Source organism: Aegilops tauschii, chromosome 4 (genome assembly GCF_002575655.3).
Source record: "Aegilops tauschii subsp. strangulata cultivar AL8/78 chromosome 4, Aet v6.0, whole genome shotgun sequence".
In the NCBI taxonomy this organism is placed as follows: domain Eukaryota; kingdom Viridiplantae; phylum Streptophyta; class Magnoliopsida; order Poales; family Poaceae; genus Aegilops; species Aegilops tauschii.
In genome coordinates this window covers 87,150,652-87,169,122 of record NC_053038.3, presented here as the reverse complement: position 1 = coordinate 87,169,122, position 18,471 = coordinate 87,150,652, and positions in this window count along the sequence as shown.

The window sequence follows — 18,471 nt, the reverse complement described above, 5'->3', positions numbered from 1 at the left end:
ATCCATATCTTACGCTTCTGTGCGGGGAGCCCGAAGATGAGCCCGTGTCACGGTTGCGCCTGTGAGAGCTCTGGTATTCCTGCAGACCAGTTTCGACATTGATGGCCTTGTTCACCAAGGTGGCGAAATCAGCAAAGTCATGCACTAGAAGTGCGAGCTTGATGTCAGCTTGAAGGCCATCACGGAACTTCTCCTGTCTGCGTGCATCAGTTGCAATGTCTTCTTCAGCATAGCGGGACAAGTCCAGAAACTCCCGCTGATAAGCTTCGACAGTTTTGTTGCCTTGGGTGAGGTTGCGGAACTCACGCTTCTTCCGGTCCATGACTCCTTGAGGAATGAAGCGGGCACGGAAAGCAGCTTGGAAGTCTGGCCATGTGATGATTGTTCCAGCTGGCAGAGTACGCCTGTGGCTGTCCCACCATTGAGCAGCGGGTCCCTTCAAGAATAAGGAAGCAAAGGTGACATAGCTGGCAGGGGCTACATCAGCAGACTCCATCTCATAGGTGATGTCACGGAGCCAGTCATCAGCATCCAGAGGCTGAGTTGAGCTGCGGTAGATGGTTGGGTTGAGGCGTATGAAATCTTGAAGAGTCACTTGGGCTGGCTGCTGGTTCATATTGGGGCGAGGAAACTGAGCCATCATATTTTCCATGAACTGGCGGTTCAGTTCAAACTGTTGGATCATACCAGCCATGTACTCAAGTGGTGGTGGGGCATCGCCACCACGACCACGACCACCTGGTCTAACCATCCTGCTAATATATAACAGGGGTAGTTCAGCATTGAGAAATTTGCAAAGGCAAGAATCATTCATGATGAAACATGCATAATGAAAGGAGCATGATAGCTACTACATAGTAGTCGGCATAACTTACAAAAGGGGTCATGCATAGAGTTCAGTACATAGAGTTCAGTACATGGACTAAAACATCATAGGCGGCACACAGTCTCGCGGCGAATGCATCTAACACTACAAGCAAGCCTACATCAGTCCCAAGAGGTACTGTGGAGGTAATCGTAGCCCGACAGCTGGTAGTGAGGCAACGGATAGCCCTCCACGTCAGCAGGCTGGGGGCCGCGGATACTCAGGTGTAGAGCCCGACGCTCAGGTGGCAGAAGAGGACCAAGTGCGGGAGAGTAGCCTCCCACCTCTGGCCAACCGACACCGTGGGGCATCACGGTCCTGGCTGGGTAGATCGCAGTACGCGGTACCTGTCCAGATCGGACAAAGGGGTGCAGCAGCGTCAGAGCACGGTAAAGGTGCTGACGGGTGGTGTACATCTCGTGGCGAAGAGCTCGGTTAGCTCGATCCAGCCCATCAGCATGCAGAACCAGGTTCTGATGGTAGAAGGGCTCTCGGGTGACAGTGGAGTAGGCAGCAGTATAGTATCCCTCCGCACCAACATCAGATGCGATAGCAATGTGCCTGAAAGGGGAAGTGTCCAACTCCCGATACTCTCCACGAAGACGTGTCAGAGCAGCATAGGCAGCATCGTGGACAGCCATATCGATGGTCACACCAACTCCATGTGCGGTGTGCAGCACAGTAGTGGAGACATACTCCCGAGAGTAGAGGTGGACGATGGCACGGTACTGCTCCTGGTTAAAGTCCTGGTACTCCTCGTAGACGGTGTACTCAGGGTGCCAGCGATAATCCAGATAGGTCATCATCTCAGCTAGCACCGCAGGTGATCCCGAGGCACCAATGGCCATCGTGTGGCGAACGACCTGCCTCGTGGGTTCCATCTGAAAGCAAAGACGTTTCAAAGGAGTCAAATGACAGTGTGTGAATTGTTCAAAATACTACTCTAAGAAACAACTATGGCTTATCCAACTTTGGGGTGAATGCGGTCACGGGATCCTAGTGTTAGAGTTAGTAAATTCGTTTAACCCGAGTAGAAGAGAGTTCAGAGTCCCAGAGTAAAGGTCGAGGAGTAAAAGATCCTAGTATTACCCAATGGCGACGTGGGCCCGTAAGACACACAACCATGTTAGTAAAAGTTTTGTAATGTCTAGACTCGACTTCGGCCAAGGAGTGTGGAAAGGGGGATTCCTACAGGCAGTCGGCTCTGATACCAACTTGTGACGCCCCCGATTTGACCGTACACTAATCATGCACGCAAATGTGTACGATCAAGGTCAGGGACTCACGGGAAGATATCACAACACAACTCTACAACATAAATAAGTCATACAAGCATCATAATACAAGCCAGGGGCCTCGAGGGCTCGAATACAAGTGCTCGATCACAGACGAGTCAGCGGAAGCAACAATATCTGAGTACAGACATAAGTTAAACAAGTTTGCCTTAAGAAGGCTAGCACAAACAGGGATACAGATCGAACGAGGCGCAGGCCTCCTGCCTGGGATCCTCCTAACTACTCCTGGTCGTCGTCAGCGGCCTGCACGTAGTAGTAGGCACCTCCAGCGTCGTAGGTGTCGTCGTCGACGGTGGCGTCTGGCTCCTGGGCTCCAACATCTGGTTGCGACAACCAGATAGAAAGGAAAGGGGGAAAAGAGGGAGAGAAGCAACCGTGAGTACTCATCCAAAGTACTCGCAAGCAAGGAGCTACACTACATATGCATGGGTATATGTGTAAAGGGGCATATCAGTGGACTGAACTGCAGAATGCCAGAAAAAAAGGGGGATAGCTAGTCCTGTCGAAGACTACGCTTCTGGTCATCTCCATCTTGCAGCATGTAGAAGAGAGTAGATTGAAGTCCTCCAAGTAGCATCGCATAGCATAATCCTACCCGGCGATCCCCTCCTCGTCGCCCTATTAGAGAGCGATCACCGGGTTGTATCTGGCACTTGGAAGGGTGTATTTTATTCAGTATCCAGTTCTAGTTGTCATAAGGTCAAGGTACAACTCCGGGTCGTCCTTTTACCGAGGGACACGGCTATTCGAATAGATAAACTTCCCTGCAGGGGTGCACCACATAACCCAACACGCTCGATCCCATTTGGCCGGACACACTTTTCTGGGTCATGCCCGGCCTCGTAAGATCAACACGTCGCAGCCCCACCTAGGCTCATCAGAGAGGTCAGCACGCCGGTCTAAACCTATGCGCGCAGGGGTCTGGGCCCATCGCCCTATGCACACCTGCACGTTGCGTACGCGGCCGGAAGCAGACCTAGCCCCCTTAATACAAGCGCGAGCTTACGGTCCAATGCGGCGCGCGCCACTCAGTTGCTGACGTCAAAAGAGCTTCGGCTGATACCACGACGTCGGGATACCCATAACTACTCCCACGTAGATGGTTAGTGTGTATAGACCAAATGGCCAGACTCAGATCAAATACCAAGATCTCGTTAAGCGTGTTAAGTAACCGCGAACGCCGACCAGGGCCAGGCCCACCTCTCACCTAGGCGGTCTCAACCTGCCCTGTCGCTCCGCCACCAAGATCCACTCGCGGGTACTCCTACGAGCCGACCCGACTTTAGTCATCACATGTGTCATGTATATAGTATATAAGTATATACCCGTGATCACCGCCCAGGTGATCACGGCCCGGTAGTATAGCACAGCAGACGGACAAGAATGTAGGGCCACTGATGGAAAACTAGCATCCTATACTAAGCATGTAGGATTGCAGGTAAAGGTAACAACAGTAGTAGCAAGGATAGGCTATGCATCAGGATAGGATATCGAAAGCAGTAACATGCTACACTACTCTAATGCAAGCAGTATAGAGAAGAATAGGCGATATCTGGTGATCAAGGGGGGGGGGGCTTGCCTGGTTGCTCTGGCAAGTAGGAGGGGTCGTCGACTCCGTAGTCGAACTGGGCAGCAGCAGTGTCGGTCTCGTAGTCTACCGGAGAGAAGAGGGGGGAAGAAACAGTAAATACAATGCAAACATAAGCATGACGATGCGTGACATGAAAATGAGCGGTGCTAGGTGTGTCCTAACGCGACAATAGGTGGTACCGGCGAAGGGGGGGAACATCCGGGAGGTATTCCCGATGTTTCGCGTTTTCGGACAGATGGACTGGAGGGGGAAAGTTGCGAGTTCGATAGGTTAGGGAGGTGTGGTGGACGAACGGACTGCGTATCCGGATTCGTCTCGTCGTTCTAAGCAACTTTCATGTTGAAAAATATTTTAATCCGAGTTACGGATTAAAAGATATGATTTTCTAAAGATTTTATTAATTTCTGGAATTTAATTAATTATTTAATTTAATTCGAAATTTGGATTTATGACATCAGCATGATGTCATGCTGACATCAGCAGTCAACAGGGGTTGACTAAGTCAACTGACATGTGGGTCCAGTGGGACCCACCTGTCATTCACTGTTTAGGTTAATTAGGGTTTAGCTAAATAATTATTATTTAATTAAATTAATTATCTAATTAGATTAATTTAAACAGGATTAATTAACTTAATTAATTTAGTTAATTAATTAATTAAAATTATTTTTATTTTAATTTTCTTTATTTATTTATTAATTTTTATTAATTAATTTATTATTATTATTATTATTTTATTTATTTATTTATTTATTAATTAGTTTATTGTTTTATTATTATTATTATTATTATTTATATTTCTTTTTTTTTAAATTAGTAAATGTTCTAGGGCGCTGGGGCCCGTTTGTCATTGGGCCAGGGGGTCGGGCCCAGTGGCCAGTGGCTCAGGTGGGGCGAGGCCCACCTGGCAGTGGCCCAGAGGGGCGAGGTCCACTAGGCAGTGGCCCAGGGGGCACTGCGGCTACGGGCGCGGGGTGTGGGCGTGGGCGCTGGCGGCCACGGCGGGGCACGGCGCCGGCCATGGCCGGAGTGGGGCGAGGCCGCGGTGGTGCGGGGCTAGCCGCCGAAGGTGGTGCAGAGGGGCGAGGTCACCGCGGCGACGGGGCGGAGATCGGCGGAGGGGGGCAAACGACGGCGATGGCCGTACGGGCGCGCGTCGGTGCGGTCGGGCGTGGGGAAGAAGCTGCGAGGGGGGGGCGCCGTCGAGGCCATGGGCCTGCTCGCGACGGCGAGGTTAGCGCGACGACGAGGGGGGCAGGCGGGGCGTGGCCTACGCGGGCGCGCGGGCGAAGGCCGTGCGGGCGCGCGGGCGTGGCCAGGCGCGGCGGGGGCGCGTTTGGGTGCGCCGGAGCGCGAGCGGGGCGGCGGTGACCGAGGGGAGAGGGGGCGAGGGAGAGAGAGGAGGGGCGAGGCGCGGCGGTGCTCACTGTGGCCGTAGGGGGTCTGGCAGCGGGGCGCGGGGAGGGTGACGGGGACGACGGGCGAGGCGGAGAAGGGGGAAGAAGGCCGGCGGGGGCGTGCTCCGGCGAGGACGAGGCGGCGCGGGGCGGTCGGCGACGGTGGCCTCCTCTCAATCCCGTTCTGGATCGGGGGGAGGGAGGAGGAGGAGATATTTCGGGGGGGTGAGTGGGGGTGGCTGTCGGTGGGGGGGGGCCTGGGGAGTGGATAAGGGGAGAGAGGTGGGCCGGGGTGGAGTTGGGCCTTTCGGCCGGGGGGGGGGGAATGGTGCTGGCCGGCTGGGCCTGGGTTTGGCCCGGTTGGGCCAGGTCCAGTGGGGGGGCTTTTGTTTTTTTCTTCTTCTTTGTTTTCTGTTTTGTTTTGCATATTCTTTTATTTATTTTCTTTCACCTTTTAATCCATTTTAAAATACTTAGGCATTTTCTAAAAAGGAGTTTTCTCCACAATAATTACGAGTGTATTATTTGGCACCTACCGAACATTTTTGTTTAAATTTTTGAAAACTTTTATTTTCCACTTTAATTTTAATTGAAGTTTGAATTAGGAGTTTGAAAAGAAATGTGATTCCAATGTGATCAAGCCCTGTTTAGCAACATGATTAGCTTAATCACAGAGAGTTACTGTAGCATGATTCTCAGGGTGTTACACGGGGTACCCAGACTTTCCTGCCTGCAGCCCACGGCGTGGCTCCATCGACGGCCTGGTACGACCCATCTTCAGCATTGACAACACAAGACCCTTGCGAGGGGCCAAGCCTCGCGAGGCGGACGACGCCAAGACTTCCAGAGGCTCCTCACGAGCGGCTTCCCTAGGCCGGCTCCTCAGGAGCGGATATTCCTATGCAGGCGCCTACCTCGTGAGGTTAAGGTGACGCAAGCCATGACAACCAAGGCCAGGCGAGCGCCAGCGGGCGCAGTACAGCAGGTTTCCTCTTCGGTGCTAAAGAGGCAAGCGCAGGCGCGGAGTCCCGAGGGATCAACCAAAGGTTTCCATTTCCGTGCTACAAGACGAAGACCGCCAGGATGGCAGGACGAAGGTTATCGCTGAGCCCACCACGACGTCATGACCAGAAGCTTTGCAGGCGAAGACCACCTTTCGTCAGAATAAGATGTACTAGTTGTCTCCCTTCGAATTTGGCAGTTGTGGGATCCCTTCCCGCCTACATTTTGGGGGAAGAGGACCAAGGCCACTATAAATATAGCCTAGCCACCACCATAGAGGGGGACGGATCATTCAGACCATCCACACCCTCACTAGCTCACACAAGCACAAGAACACACCTCCTGATGTTGTTCTTCCTCTGTACTAGTTCGTCCTCAGCCCACCTCGAGGCCAATCCACCACAAAGCAGGAGTAGGGTATTACACCGCAAGGTGGCCCGAACCTGGGTAAACTGCCTTGCCCCGTTCCTTTCCTGTTCATCGAACTAGGCCATGAGATCGACGAGTTGGCAAACTGGGGAGATTGACTTCTTCACATGCACCCCAGAGTTTGAATCTTTCTTGGGTCTGCGGAGCCCCGAATTCGACACCATCCATACAGAAGGAGGAGAAAATTTAACTAGCCTAGAAAGTTCATGTGCTACTTTATTACACTCTCTATTACAATGATCATAATATGCATGATTAAAATCTGAGGACATGAAATAGCAATCATCAATAATTGCGCTTGTCACTAAAGAAGAATTGCCATCTCTCACAGCTTCTACTACCTCCAGACTGTCCAAGTTGATCACGACCTTGCTACAGCCCACAGTTCTGCCAAGGTTTAGCCCAAACCTAACTGCCAAAGCTTCTGTTGTGAAAGAATCATAGCATATGTCTATTCTTTCATTAGCTGCCGCTATCAATTTCCCGTTGTGATCACAAATAACTTCCCCCACAAATCCTTCAAGTAAATCTTGGTCAAATCCAGTGTCTATGTTTAATTTCATGTATCCCGGTGGCAGCTTTTGCCAAGCTTCTACACGAACTTTAGCCTTTCATGAGCAGGCAATACTGAAATTTGCAGCGAGTCCACGTATAGCTAGAGCAATTTGCATGGGGTTCTGAATATCTTCTTCATGATAGATTTTTCGGTGTTCAAACCAAAGATACCACGCTGTGGTGGCTACTACTTCTCTCAATTTCGGAAACTCCAACATATGGACTTATGTTTCTTCCAAGTTTAACAGACCCCGCACTACTTCCTCACCACTTCCTCACCAGTTTTATATGTTGTACATCTCTTCTTTACTATATCATACATACCCAATTGTCTCCAGACTTCTATTGATCTCGGGCACTCAAAGAGGAAATGTCGAATACAATCCGGACCTTCCTTACATTCTGGACAGTGGACCTTCACACTCATATGCTTTGAAGTTAGGATCACCTGACATGGGATAGCGCTGTGGAGGACCCGCCATATAAAAATTCTGACCTTGGTTGGGCATTCTAGATTCCAAATCAAGTTCCACTTCTCATCCGGTACTGAAGATCCTGCATTGGTATGAATCATATGACCAAACTGAAAATTCCATTCAACTTGGTAAGCTAAATCCCGTTCTTGGTGGGATCCCAAGCAATGAAATCTGACATTTCATGTAAAGGTAGTGATATAGCAAGTATCCTCTAAGCATTCACATTCTAGAACCTTTGGTTCACCAATTGCGCGTCCCAATCACCTGTCACCGGATCAGTGAGATCATAGACTTGGGATATTAAATTATTATCTTGGATGGTCAAGACTTTTTTGTTGGTGATTGAGGGATCCACGAGTCCTCCCATATATTCACCTTTTCTCCATCTCCAATTCTCCATATGTACCCACATCTCAAAGTGTCCACACCAGCCATGATGCCTTGCCAAGTATATGATTTTTTTTCAAAGTAGCACTTAAGAGATCTCCTTATGGGAAGTATCTCGCTTTTAGGATAGTTGCACATAATGAATCTAGATTACCAATAAGATGTCAGGCTTGTTTTGCTAGGAGTGCAAGATTGAAACAATGAATATCCCTAAAGCCCACACCACCTTTCTTCTTTGGTATACACATCTTTCACAATGCGAACCAATGCATCTTTCTATTAGTTGCATCATCACCCCACCAAAAATGAGACATCGCATATATGTGATTCATTTGCATATATTTTTTAGGAATTTTGAAGACGAACATCACATAAGTTGGTATGGCTTGCACTACTGATTTTAAGAGCACTTCTTTACCTCTAGAAGATAAACATCTATCCTTCCATCCCATCAATCTCTAAACTAGACGGTCAATCAAATATTGGAAACTGACACTTTTATCAATACCCAAAGTAGATGGAAGACCCAGGTACCTGTCATTCAAAGCCTCTGTCATAATACCTAGGGTTGAGCATACCTCGGCCTTCACATTAACCTCCGTACTTGGGCTGAAAAAGACGCTAGATTTCTCCACACTAACAAGTTGGTCGGATGCTAAACAATACATATCCAAAATGGATTTTAAGCAAGCAGCATCGGCCTTCATCAAAATAAGCAAGTCATCTGCAAACAAAAGGAAACTGTGACTCCCACGAGGTCACCTTCTTGTTCGGCCCTGGATAATAAGGCAGTGAGGCCTTCCGTACAAAGGAGAAATAGATACGGCAAGAGAGGATCCCCCTGACAAAGACCTCTGGTTGGTTTAAATGCTTCCGTCTTTGTTGAGTTGTACCTCACTCTGTATTCAACTGAAGAAACACATAACATAATCATCTTTACCCAGTTAGCATTAAAACCGAGCTTCAAAAGAATAGCTTCCAGGAACACCCACTCTATTCGATCATATGCTTTGTGAATGTCAAGCTTGACCGAACACCACCCATCCTTGCATGTTTTCTTTTGCTTAATTGTAGGTTTCGTAAGCAATAAGAACATTATCCGAATTAACCTCCTAGGGAAAAATGCACTCTAAGTTGGGCTTATTATTTCAGGTAGAAATAATTTCAGTCTCATGGTAGTCATTTTGGCAATAACCTTGTAAACAACATTGCATAGGCTTATCGGTATAAACTGTGATACCTTTTCTCGAGAAAGTACCTTGGGGCTCATAACACAGTTGTGGTGTCATTCCAGCCTTGGGGCATGATCTGAGAATTAACTGCATTTAATACCTCTTCAACAAGGTCATCTCCTAACATGGACCAAAACCGCTTGTAAAAAATAGCATGTAGGCCATCTAGCCCGGGGCCTTAGGATCACCAATGGAAAATAATGCTTTCTTCACTTCTTCCATTGTATACAGAGCCATCAACGCATCATTCATAGGAGTGGTCACCCTCCTTTGCACATCATCTAGAACGCTTTTGTTTGGCTCAGGAATTTGGGATGTAAACAACTCCGTAAAATATCCAGAAATAATAGATTTGATTCCATCCGTATCTTCTCTCCAGACTCTTGTATCACCATCTAAGAGTATCTTAATCCAGTTTCTCTTCTTCCACGCCGAAGCTACTTTGTGAAAAAATGAAGTGTTCCTGTCACCATGTAGTAACCAGTTTGCCCGTGCACGTTGGAGCCAGACGATCTCCTCCTGGTCCAGTAGGTTTTCTATCAGAGTTTGTATTTCCTTCATTCTATGTCTGGATCCGCTTGTCAGCTGTCCCCGCTTTAACTTCTCCAAATCCTTCTCCAATTTATGAATTCTCTGCTTTGAAGAAAATATGCCCTAGAGGCAATAATAAAGTTGTTATTTATATTTCCTTATATCATGATAAATGTTTATTATTCATGCTAGAATTGTATTAACCGGAAACTTAGTACATGTGTGAATACATAGACAAACAGAGTGTCACTTGTATGCCTCTACTTGACTAGCTCGTTAATCAAAGATGGTTAAGTTTCCTAGCCATAGACATGAGTTGTCATTTGATGAATGGGATCACATCATTAGAGAATGATGTGATTGACTTGATCCATCCGTTAGCTTAGCACTATGATCGTTTAGTTTATTGCTATTGCTTTCTTCATAACTTATACATGTTCCTATGACTATGAGATTATGCAACTCCCGAATACTGGAGGAACACTTAGTGTGCTATCAAACGTCACAACGTAACTGGGTGATTATAAAGATGCTCTACAGGTGTCTCCGATGGTGTTTGTTGAGTTGGCATAGATCGAGATAAGGATTTCTCACTCCGATTGTCGGAGAGGTATCTCTGGGCCCTCTCGGTAATGCACATCACTATAAGCCTTGCAAGCAATGTGACTAATGAGTTAGTTGCGGGATGTTGCATTACAGAACGAGTAAAGAGACTTGCCGGTAACGAGATTGAACTAGGCATGATGATACCGACGATCGAATCTCGGGCAAGTAACACACCGATGACAAAGGGAACAACATATGTTGTTATGCGGTTTGACCGATAAAGATCTTCGTAGAATATTAGGAACCAATATGAGCATCCAGGTTCTGCTATTGGTTATTGACCGGAAATGAGTCTCGGTCATGTCTACATAGTTCTCGAACCCGTAGGGTCCGCACGCTTAACGTTCGATGACGATATGCATTGTGAGTTATGTGATTTGATGTACCGAAGGTTTTTCGGAGTCCCGGGTGTGATCACGGACATGACGAGGAGTCTCGAAATGGTCGGGACATGAAGATTGATATATTGGAAGGTTATGTTTGGACACCGGAAAGGTTTCGGATAGGTTCGGGCATTTTCCGGAGTACCGAGGGGTTACCGGAACCCCCCGGGGGGTTAATGGGCCTTCATGGGCTTTAGTGGAAGAGAGAGGAGGCGGCCAAGAGGAGGGGCGCGCCCCCCAAGCCCGATCTGAATTGGGGAGGGGGTCCGGGCCCCCTTTCGTTCTTCCCCTCTTCCCTTTCCTCCCCCCTCCTAGTTGGACTAGGAAAGGGGGGAATCCTACTCCTACTAGGAGTAGGTTCCCCCCTTGGGGTGCGCCCTATGAGGCCGGCCGCCCCCCCTCCTCCACTCCTTTATATACGGGGGAGGGGGGCACCCCATAGACATACAAGTTGATCTCTTAGCCGTGTGCGGTGCCCTCGTCCGCAGATTTCCACCTCGGTCATATTGTCGTTGTGCTTAGGGGAAGCCATGCGTCGGTAACTTCATCATCACCGTCAACACGCCGTCGTGCCGACGAATCTCTCCCTCGGCCTCAACTGGATCTAGAGTTCGAGGGACATCACTGAGCTGAACGTGTGCAGATCGCGGAGGTGCCATGCGTTCGGTACTTGATCGGTTGGATCGCGAAGACGTTCGACTACATCAACCGCGTTACTTAACGCTTCCGCTTTCGGTCTACGAGGTTACGTGGACACACTCTCCTCGCTCGTTGATATGCTTCTCCTAGATAGATCTTGCGTGATCGTAGGAATTTTTTGAAATACTACGTTCCCCAACATGCTTCGGACCTATTAATGTTTCTCGATACCATTGGAAAAGCTCTGCTTTTACTGCTCTTGTACGGTTAGATAAAGACGGCCCAACCCCCATCAGCTGGGTGCGTTGCCAGACTATGGCAACAATTTCATTCACTATATCTTCATTTAGCCACCGTGCTTTGAACCTCCTCTCTCCTTTCAGTTTCTGTGATAGAGCTGCTGCATAATAGTCCGTAACCAACACCAGGGGTCGATGGTCTGAATGGGTATGATGTTCATGTACCACAACTGCATAGGGAAAATTTTCAGACCACTTCTCATTACAAAGAGCTCTACCTAGGCGCTCCCTTATCGTCCCTCGACTCCATGTGAATGGGTCACCAATGTGCATAACTTCATGTAAACCACACTCTTCTATGCAATCTCTGAAGTTTTGCATCAAGTATAATGGTCTGATGTTGCCACCTTCCTTCTCATTTGCAACTAATATCTCGTTAAAATATCCTATAATCATCCATGGTCTCTCTGTAATCTCATGCAAATTCCTCAAATATGTCCATGAGAGATATTTCAAGTCCCAATTAGGTTAAGATGTTTCTGGTTTATGTTGGGTCTACTAGCCCATGCCGTGTATGTCAAGTAGGAAGGAGGCCGAGCATGCTACACTGGTGCGCGTCGGTCCTAAACAAACGGTTTAAAACCCCTTTCCGCGAAGGCATTTGGAACCGTCGCCAAGTGAGTGTGGGCGATAGGGGGGTCCTTCCCATACGACCCAGAAACCGTCGGGGATAGGGCCCCTACAGTACTCCTACTCGTTTCTGCTCGCATTGCCATCACAGTCGGTATTCTGTGGTGCTACGTTTATGATGTGGCCCATCACAAACGGTTCACTATTATAGAACGTGTATGATGTGCGGCCCATCACAAACGGTTCACCGTTAAGAAGATTAGCTAATCGTCGTACGAGTATCTGACAGGATTACGAAACGTCGGACCGTCGTAACATCGTCATACACGACAACTATCGCACACGCTATTCTGTGGTGCAACGTTTACGATGCATACTTCATCAGAAACAGTTCATGGTTGTGAATCATGTACGATAAGGCAACTAACACAAACGTTTAGTTTGCCCGCACCGTTTGTGATATTGTCTGACATCGCACATGCTTTGCAAACAGCAACTGTGTGCATGCTTGCACACGTTTCCTCTCTGTGAACCGTCTCGGATTATGGTGCATATCACAAACCTATGTGTTTTACCAACCGTGTGTGCCGTAACAACCTGGAGAGCGTAATTTCACCGTAATTTAATTGCTGCTTTTCCAAATTGTACCGGATTTGGATTTGAATTTGAATGTATGCTACAGCTTTATTCATATCCATCAGGTTCAAACAACCAATGCATTATTCGATTCATAGGTACATATGTTCAAGAATTACATAAGAACCAAATAAAGAATGATGAACCACAGTTGTATACTTGTACTATTAAAGACGGTAAAGAAAGAGGCGAAATATATTCTGGTTGCTGAACAAGGTGAAGCGGAATGCCCATATTGTGCCCTCCTCCATGCGGAAGGCACACACGACTCTAGTCCAACCCCTTGTGATGGCCGACCGCCCATCCTTCACGGTCTTCATGAAAACATCTAGATAATCATCGTGTTCTGGTAGAAATACTTTAACCTATGCATGCCCACCAATCATGTAGTTTGAGAGGTAATCTTGAGTAAACTGCTTTGGCAACCACTGCAAAGGAATAAGATTTCAGACATTGTCATCTAACACAACTCATTATGGGCAGTAAAAAGAAGGCTGCAGAGTTCTTACTTACCATCCTGCAGTTCGCTGTTGTCTTGGATAAAGTGTAAACAAATAGTTTAATTGCCATCTTTGGACCCATTTTACTAACAATCTTTATCAGCTTCCTCACTTGATGCTGGTTCATCGATATCTAATTGCCCCATACGCAGAAAGGGTCAAAACGCGGATCTTTACCAATGACATATGTACCTAAAAGCACCAAGTTAATATTAGAAGCTAAACAGCAATTGCACAATGATGTAGTACAACACTCTTTTATAATATGTCTATATACATCCGCATGTGGTAGTCCATTTGAAATCTCTAAAAAGACAAATATTTAGGAACGGAGGGAGTATCTTATAGCATCCAATATACTCACATATTAGATGAATTAACATCTTATATTATGGGCCGGAAGGAGTTTAGTTCATTCTTAAAAATTATCTGCTGCTGTATCCACGGGTTACAGTTAGTTTGAGCTAGTTCGGGCTCAAATAGCCCTAAAGTATATCTAAACATGAGGGCTAGTTTGAGCTAGTTGCATCTATAACCCACCCAAAAAAACTAGTATCCAACCCAAGAGGTGCTAATTGGAGCTAGTTCTCCTAGTGCATTTATTGTCAATCTAACCCTGCCATCCAAACAACTCTTTGGATGGAGTTAGTTCAGGGTTAGTAATGAGCTAGAAAACTCTAACCTCTAGCTAAGTTGAGTATCCAAATAGCGCTGTGTTGTTGCTGTTGCTGCTCTTCTACGTATATCTAGACATCATTAGAACATTAATGTAACACTCTTCCTTGTTGCTATGTAGCCTAGGATTGCATATTTAGACATTAAGTACAGTGCATGTTGCTATGTAGCCTCAGATATATTACATATGGCCCTAGTTAACCTAAGGAAAAATGGGTTGCAGATATATTCAGTTAAAAGTCCGATTCACCGATTAGTCCCTTATCAGCCACCGGCCTATATGGTACCAGCTATGGATATCCTGAACAGTGAGCCGATATAAGCCATGGGATGAAGCTAAACTCGATGGAAAACGACAGTCGTTCCCAAAATTGTCCTGTGTAGGTACATCAAGAAGCATGTTAAGCACAACAGGCTAAACATCAACTAAAATTACACATGGCAGACAAAATAATCTCCAAAAGATAGCTTCAGTGTGCAAGTTTAAGCACGCTAGTAAAGCAAAACAAGTGGAAAGGTGTGCTAACTGCAACAGGCCTAACATTTAACAACAAGTAAACATGGTCATTCAAACTGGTATTGTGCCGGTCTAAGTACACTGGTTATGGTTAAATAAAAATGGAAAGGCGTGTTAACTACAAGATGCAGCAACCAAATGTAGCCATTCATAGTGGTATTGTTGAAACTAGTACTGATGAAATTGAACTGCACAGTTCACACTTGCACATATAGAACATCACGTTGTGAATAATTGGAATAAACAAGTTATACTACGAACAACCAAAGATAGAATTTGAAACTGAACATATGCTAACTACAAACAACCGAACAATCAAAAAACTTTAAAAGAGGCATATGCTAGCTATAACAGGCTTAACAGCAAGAAAATATATGCATTCCTATCGGTATGTTTAAAACTGGATTGATGAAATGTACTGCACAGTAAATAATTGCACATATAGAGCATCACATTGTGAACAACTGAAATAAACAAATCATGGGTGTCCTCACTTGTCACAGATGGGCTCGTTCCCGTGGGAAGAGCACGGACCCTGGATGCGCTCCATGTTGTCGCAGATGGGCTCCTTCCCCTTGGAAGAGCACGACTGTAGGGTGCCCTCCTTGATGTCGCAGACGGGCGCTTTCCCCTTGGAAGAGCAGATGGGCTCTTTCCCCTTGGAAGAGCCGGAGAGGGTGCCCTCCTCGTGGTCGCCGTCGATGAGGTCTGACTTGGAAGCTGTGGATCCCAAGCCAGCGTCGTAGAACGTGTCCTTCAGAAATGACAAAAGGGGCTCGATGGCGATGTAGAATGGCAGATTGTTGACAACGAGCTAGAGGAGATCGGTGGTGGGGCCATGGATGAGATCGACGGCGGTTGAACCCGAGGGGTTGGGGGAGGGCCACTTAACCTGTGACACAGCCCGCCTCAGAGCGTCGCTGTCGATGACCTCGATGTCGTAGCCGACGGACGAGACATGCCCGCATACTCTAGCCCGCTGCTTCAGTGCCTGCTGCCAGTAATGGTCGTCAGCTTCCTCGGCGATGTCAGGCGAAGAGACCGCTATACACCTCTTTTGGGCTAGTCGCTCCTCGAGCTCCACGGGAAGCGTAGCCGGGCTTAGGCTGCGATGCTCTAGAGTGGGGGATGGTGATGGGGATGGGGATCTATGGGAAAGGGGGCGTTTGGCAGGCGTCATCTAAGAAACTCAAGGCGGCCTGGGTATGGAGATCGGTGGGTAAGCTGCACGGGCAAACCGGCAGATGTTGACAATGGAGGCCTTGCGGCGGCGGGGACTTTGCTAGGGTTTCGAGCGAGGGAGGGTGTGTGTGTGTGTGCGTGCGCACGCCCGAGGAGGTTTTGGTGTGTGTGTGTGTGTGGAGGGGGCGTGGGGTGTTTGAGGAAATGACGCGGGTACTGAAAATTTTACTACGCGGGAGTCAAACGCGGGAGTGAAATGTCGGGCTATTGAAATTTTTGATGATAGTGCATCGCACACGGTCCGGAGATAACAACCGTGTGTTATGAAAAAGAAAAACCCTCGAGGCGGGCAGATATTTTCGATGCAGGCGAGATTGCGAACAAGAAACATCGCACACGGTCCGGAGATAACAACTGTGTGTTATGAAACAGAAAAACCCTCGAAGCGGGCAGATATTTTTGAGAGGGGGAGCCCCGTGGAGCCCAATGTACTGTGCGGATGTGTGCGTGACAGGTGCACCGGCGTGGCACACGGTTAGTTAGAGTGAACCGTGTCTGTTGCATCATCCGACTTGTCTAATGTTCATAAATTTGGCGAAAAATGACGCGGGAGAGGGTCAGAACACGAACACACTTGCATGTGGACCAAATTTATGTATCAAAAGGTTGGTTTGATTTTCAAATACCAAATGCAACTTCGATGTGGCACCTCTCCCGCAAAGCGCACGGTATTTCTTGCTCCCACCCTCTCGTGTCAGCACGAAGGGAATCCTAAGCTATGAATGCATGCCCCCACCCCCTCAACCGAGGTTCACCTAGCAAAGTGCGAAGTAGCTAGCAGCCCCCCTCCTCCCTCGTGTCGGCACGAAGGGAATCCTAAGATATATATGAATGCATGCCCCCTAACCGAGGTTCACCGTAGCAAAGTGCGAAGTAGCTAGCAGCCCCCCTCCCTCGTGTCGGCACGAAGGGAATCCTAAGCTATGAATGCATGCCCCCCAACCGAGGTTCACCTAGAAAAGTGTGAAGTAGAGCTAGCAGCCCCCCTCCCTTGTGTCGGCACGAAGGGATTCCTAAGCTATGAATGCATGCCCCCCAACCGAGGTTCACCTAGCAAAGTGCGAAGTAGCTAGCAGCCCCCTCCCTCGTGTCGACACAAAGGGAATCCTAGCTAAGCTATGAATGCATGCCCTCCCCCCCCCCCCAACCGAGGTTCACCCTAGCAAAGTGCGAAGTAGCTAGCAGCCACCCCTCCCTCGTGTCGGCACGAAGGGAATCCTAAGCTATGAATGCACATGCCCCCCCAACCGAGGTTCACCTAGCAAAGTGCGAAGTAGCTAGCAGCCCCCCCTCGTGTCGGCACGAAGGGAATCCTAAGCTATGAGCATGCCCCCCTCCCCCCAACTGAGATTCACCTAGCAAAGTGCGAAGTAGCTAGCAGCCCCCACCCCCTCATGTCGCCACGAAGGGAATCCTAATTAAGCTATGAATGCATGCCCCCCTCCCCCCAACCGAGGTTCACCTAGCAAAGTGCGATGTAGCAACCCCCCCCCCCCCACACACACACACTTTCAGTCGGCGGGCCAGAGAGGCATATATCTCACCAAGATGGATCGTAAAATGGACCAAGAATAATCCACCTTGGTCGTACAACCTCTCTCTTGTTGTTGGTCAAAGTGATGGTCGTCCATGCGACCCCGGAGATGGGCTAGCTCGCCAATAATCACGCAAGTAGCTAGTCCCCGAAGACAACCACTGCATGCGTGTGGCCCAAACATATGTATGGAGAGGTGTGTTTTTGAGTAATAATGAACAACTTTGATGTGGCACCGTCATTTCAAACTAGAAATTCCCACACTGAGTGAGGGTTAGGTTGATGATGCATATGTATGTTACACCACACTTCAAGCCAACGACGGGGATTCATATATGCATGCATGCGTGCATAGTATATGTGCTCAAACTTAATTAGGTCTGAATCTCACCATGACCTATACTACGATAACACGAACCAAATGAAGAATCCGCCATGGTAACCTATCTTGTTGTTGGTCAAGGTGATCATGGATGTCCACGCGGGCCCACGAATATATAGGCTTGTTGCCGATAACCACGCGAGGGAGTGTATCGTTCGAAGGCAACCACTACATGCATATGTATGGAGCTGATGCGTGCATGCATGTTTGAATACACAACATTGATCTGGCGCGTGTGTCAAAAATCGTACACTAGCTCCCCACACAGAGCGCGATCGGTTCATGATGGTGTCGTTGTACTAGCCACTTCGACTCGATCGGAGGGATTCATGCGTACACATGCATGTGTGTGTGCTCAAAGTGTATCATGCCTGCCATCCCAGAGTAAAGATAATAATCCCCTCCTAAGTCAAATTAACCTCTCTTGTTGTCAGGCAAAAAGAAGTGATAGACCAAGCGGGCTGATAACCCACAAGTATAGGGGGATCAATTGTAGCCTCTTTCGATAAGTAAGAGTGTCGAACCCAACGAGGAGCTAAAGGTAGAACAAATATTCCCTAAAGTTCTATCGACCACCGATACAACTCTACGCACGCTTGACGTTCGCTTTACCTAGAACAAGTATGAAACTAGAAGTACTTTGTAGGTGTTGTTGGATAGGTTTACAAGAAGATAAAGAGCGCGTAAATAAAAACTAGGGGCTGTTTAGATAAAGACACAATAAAGTA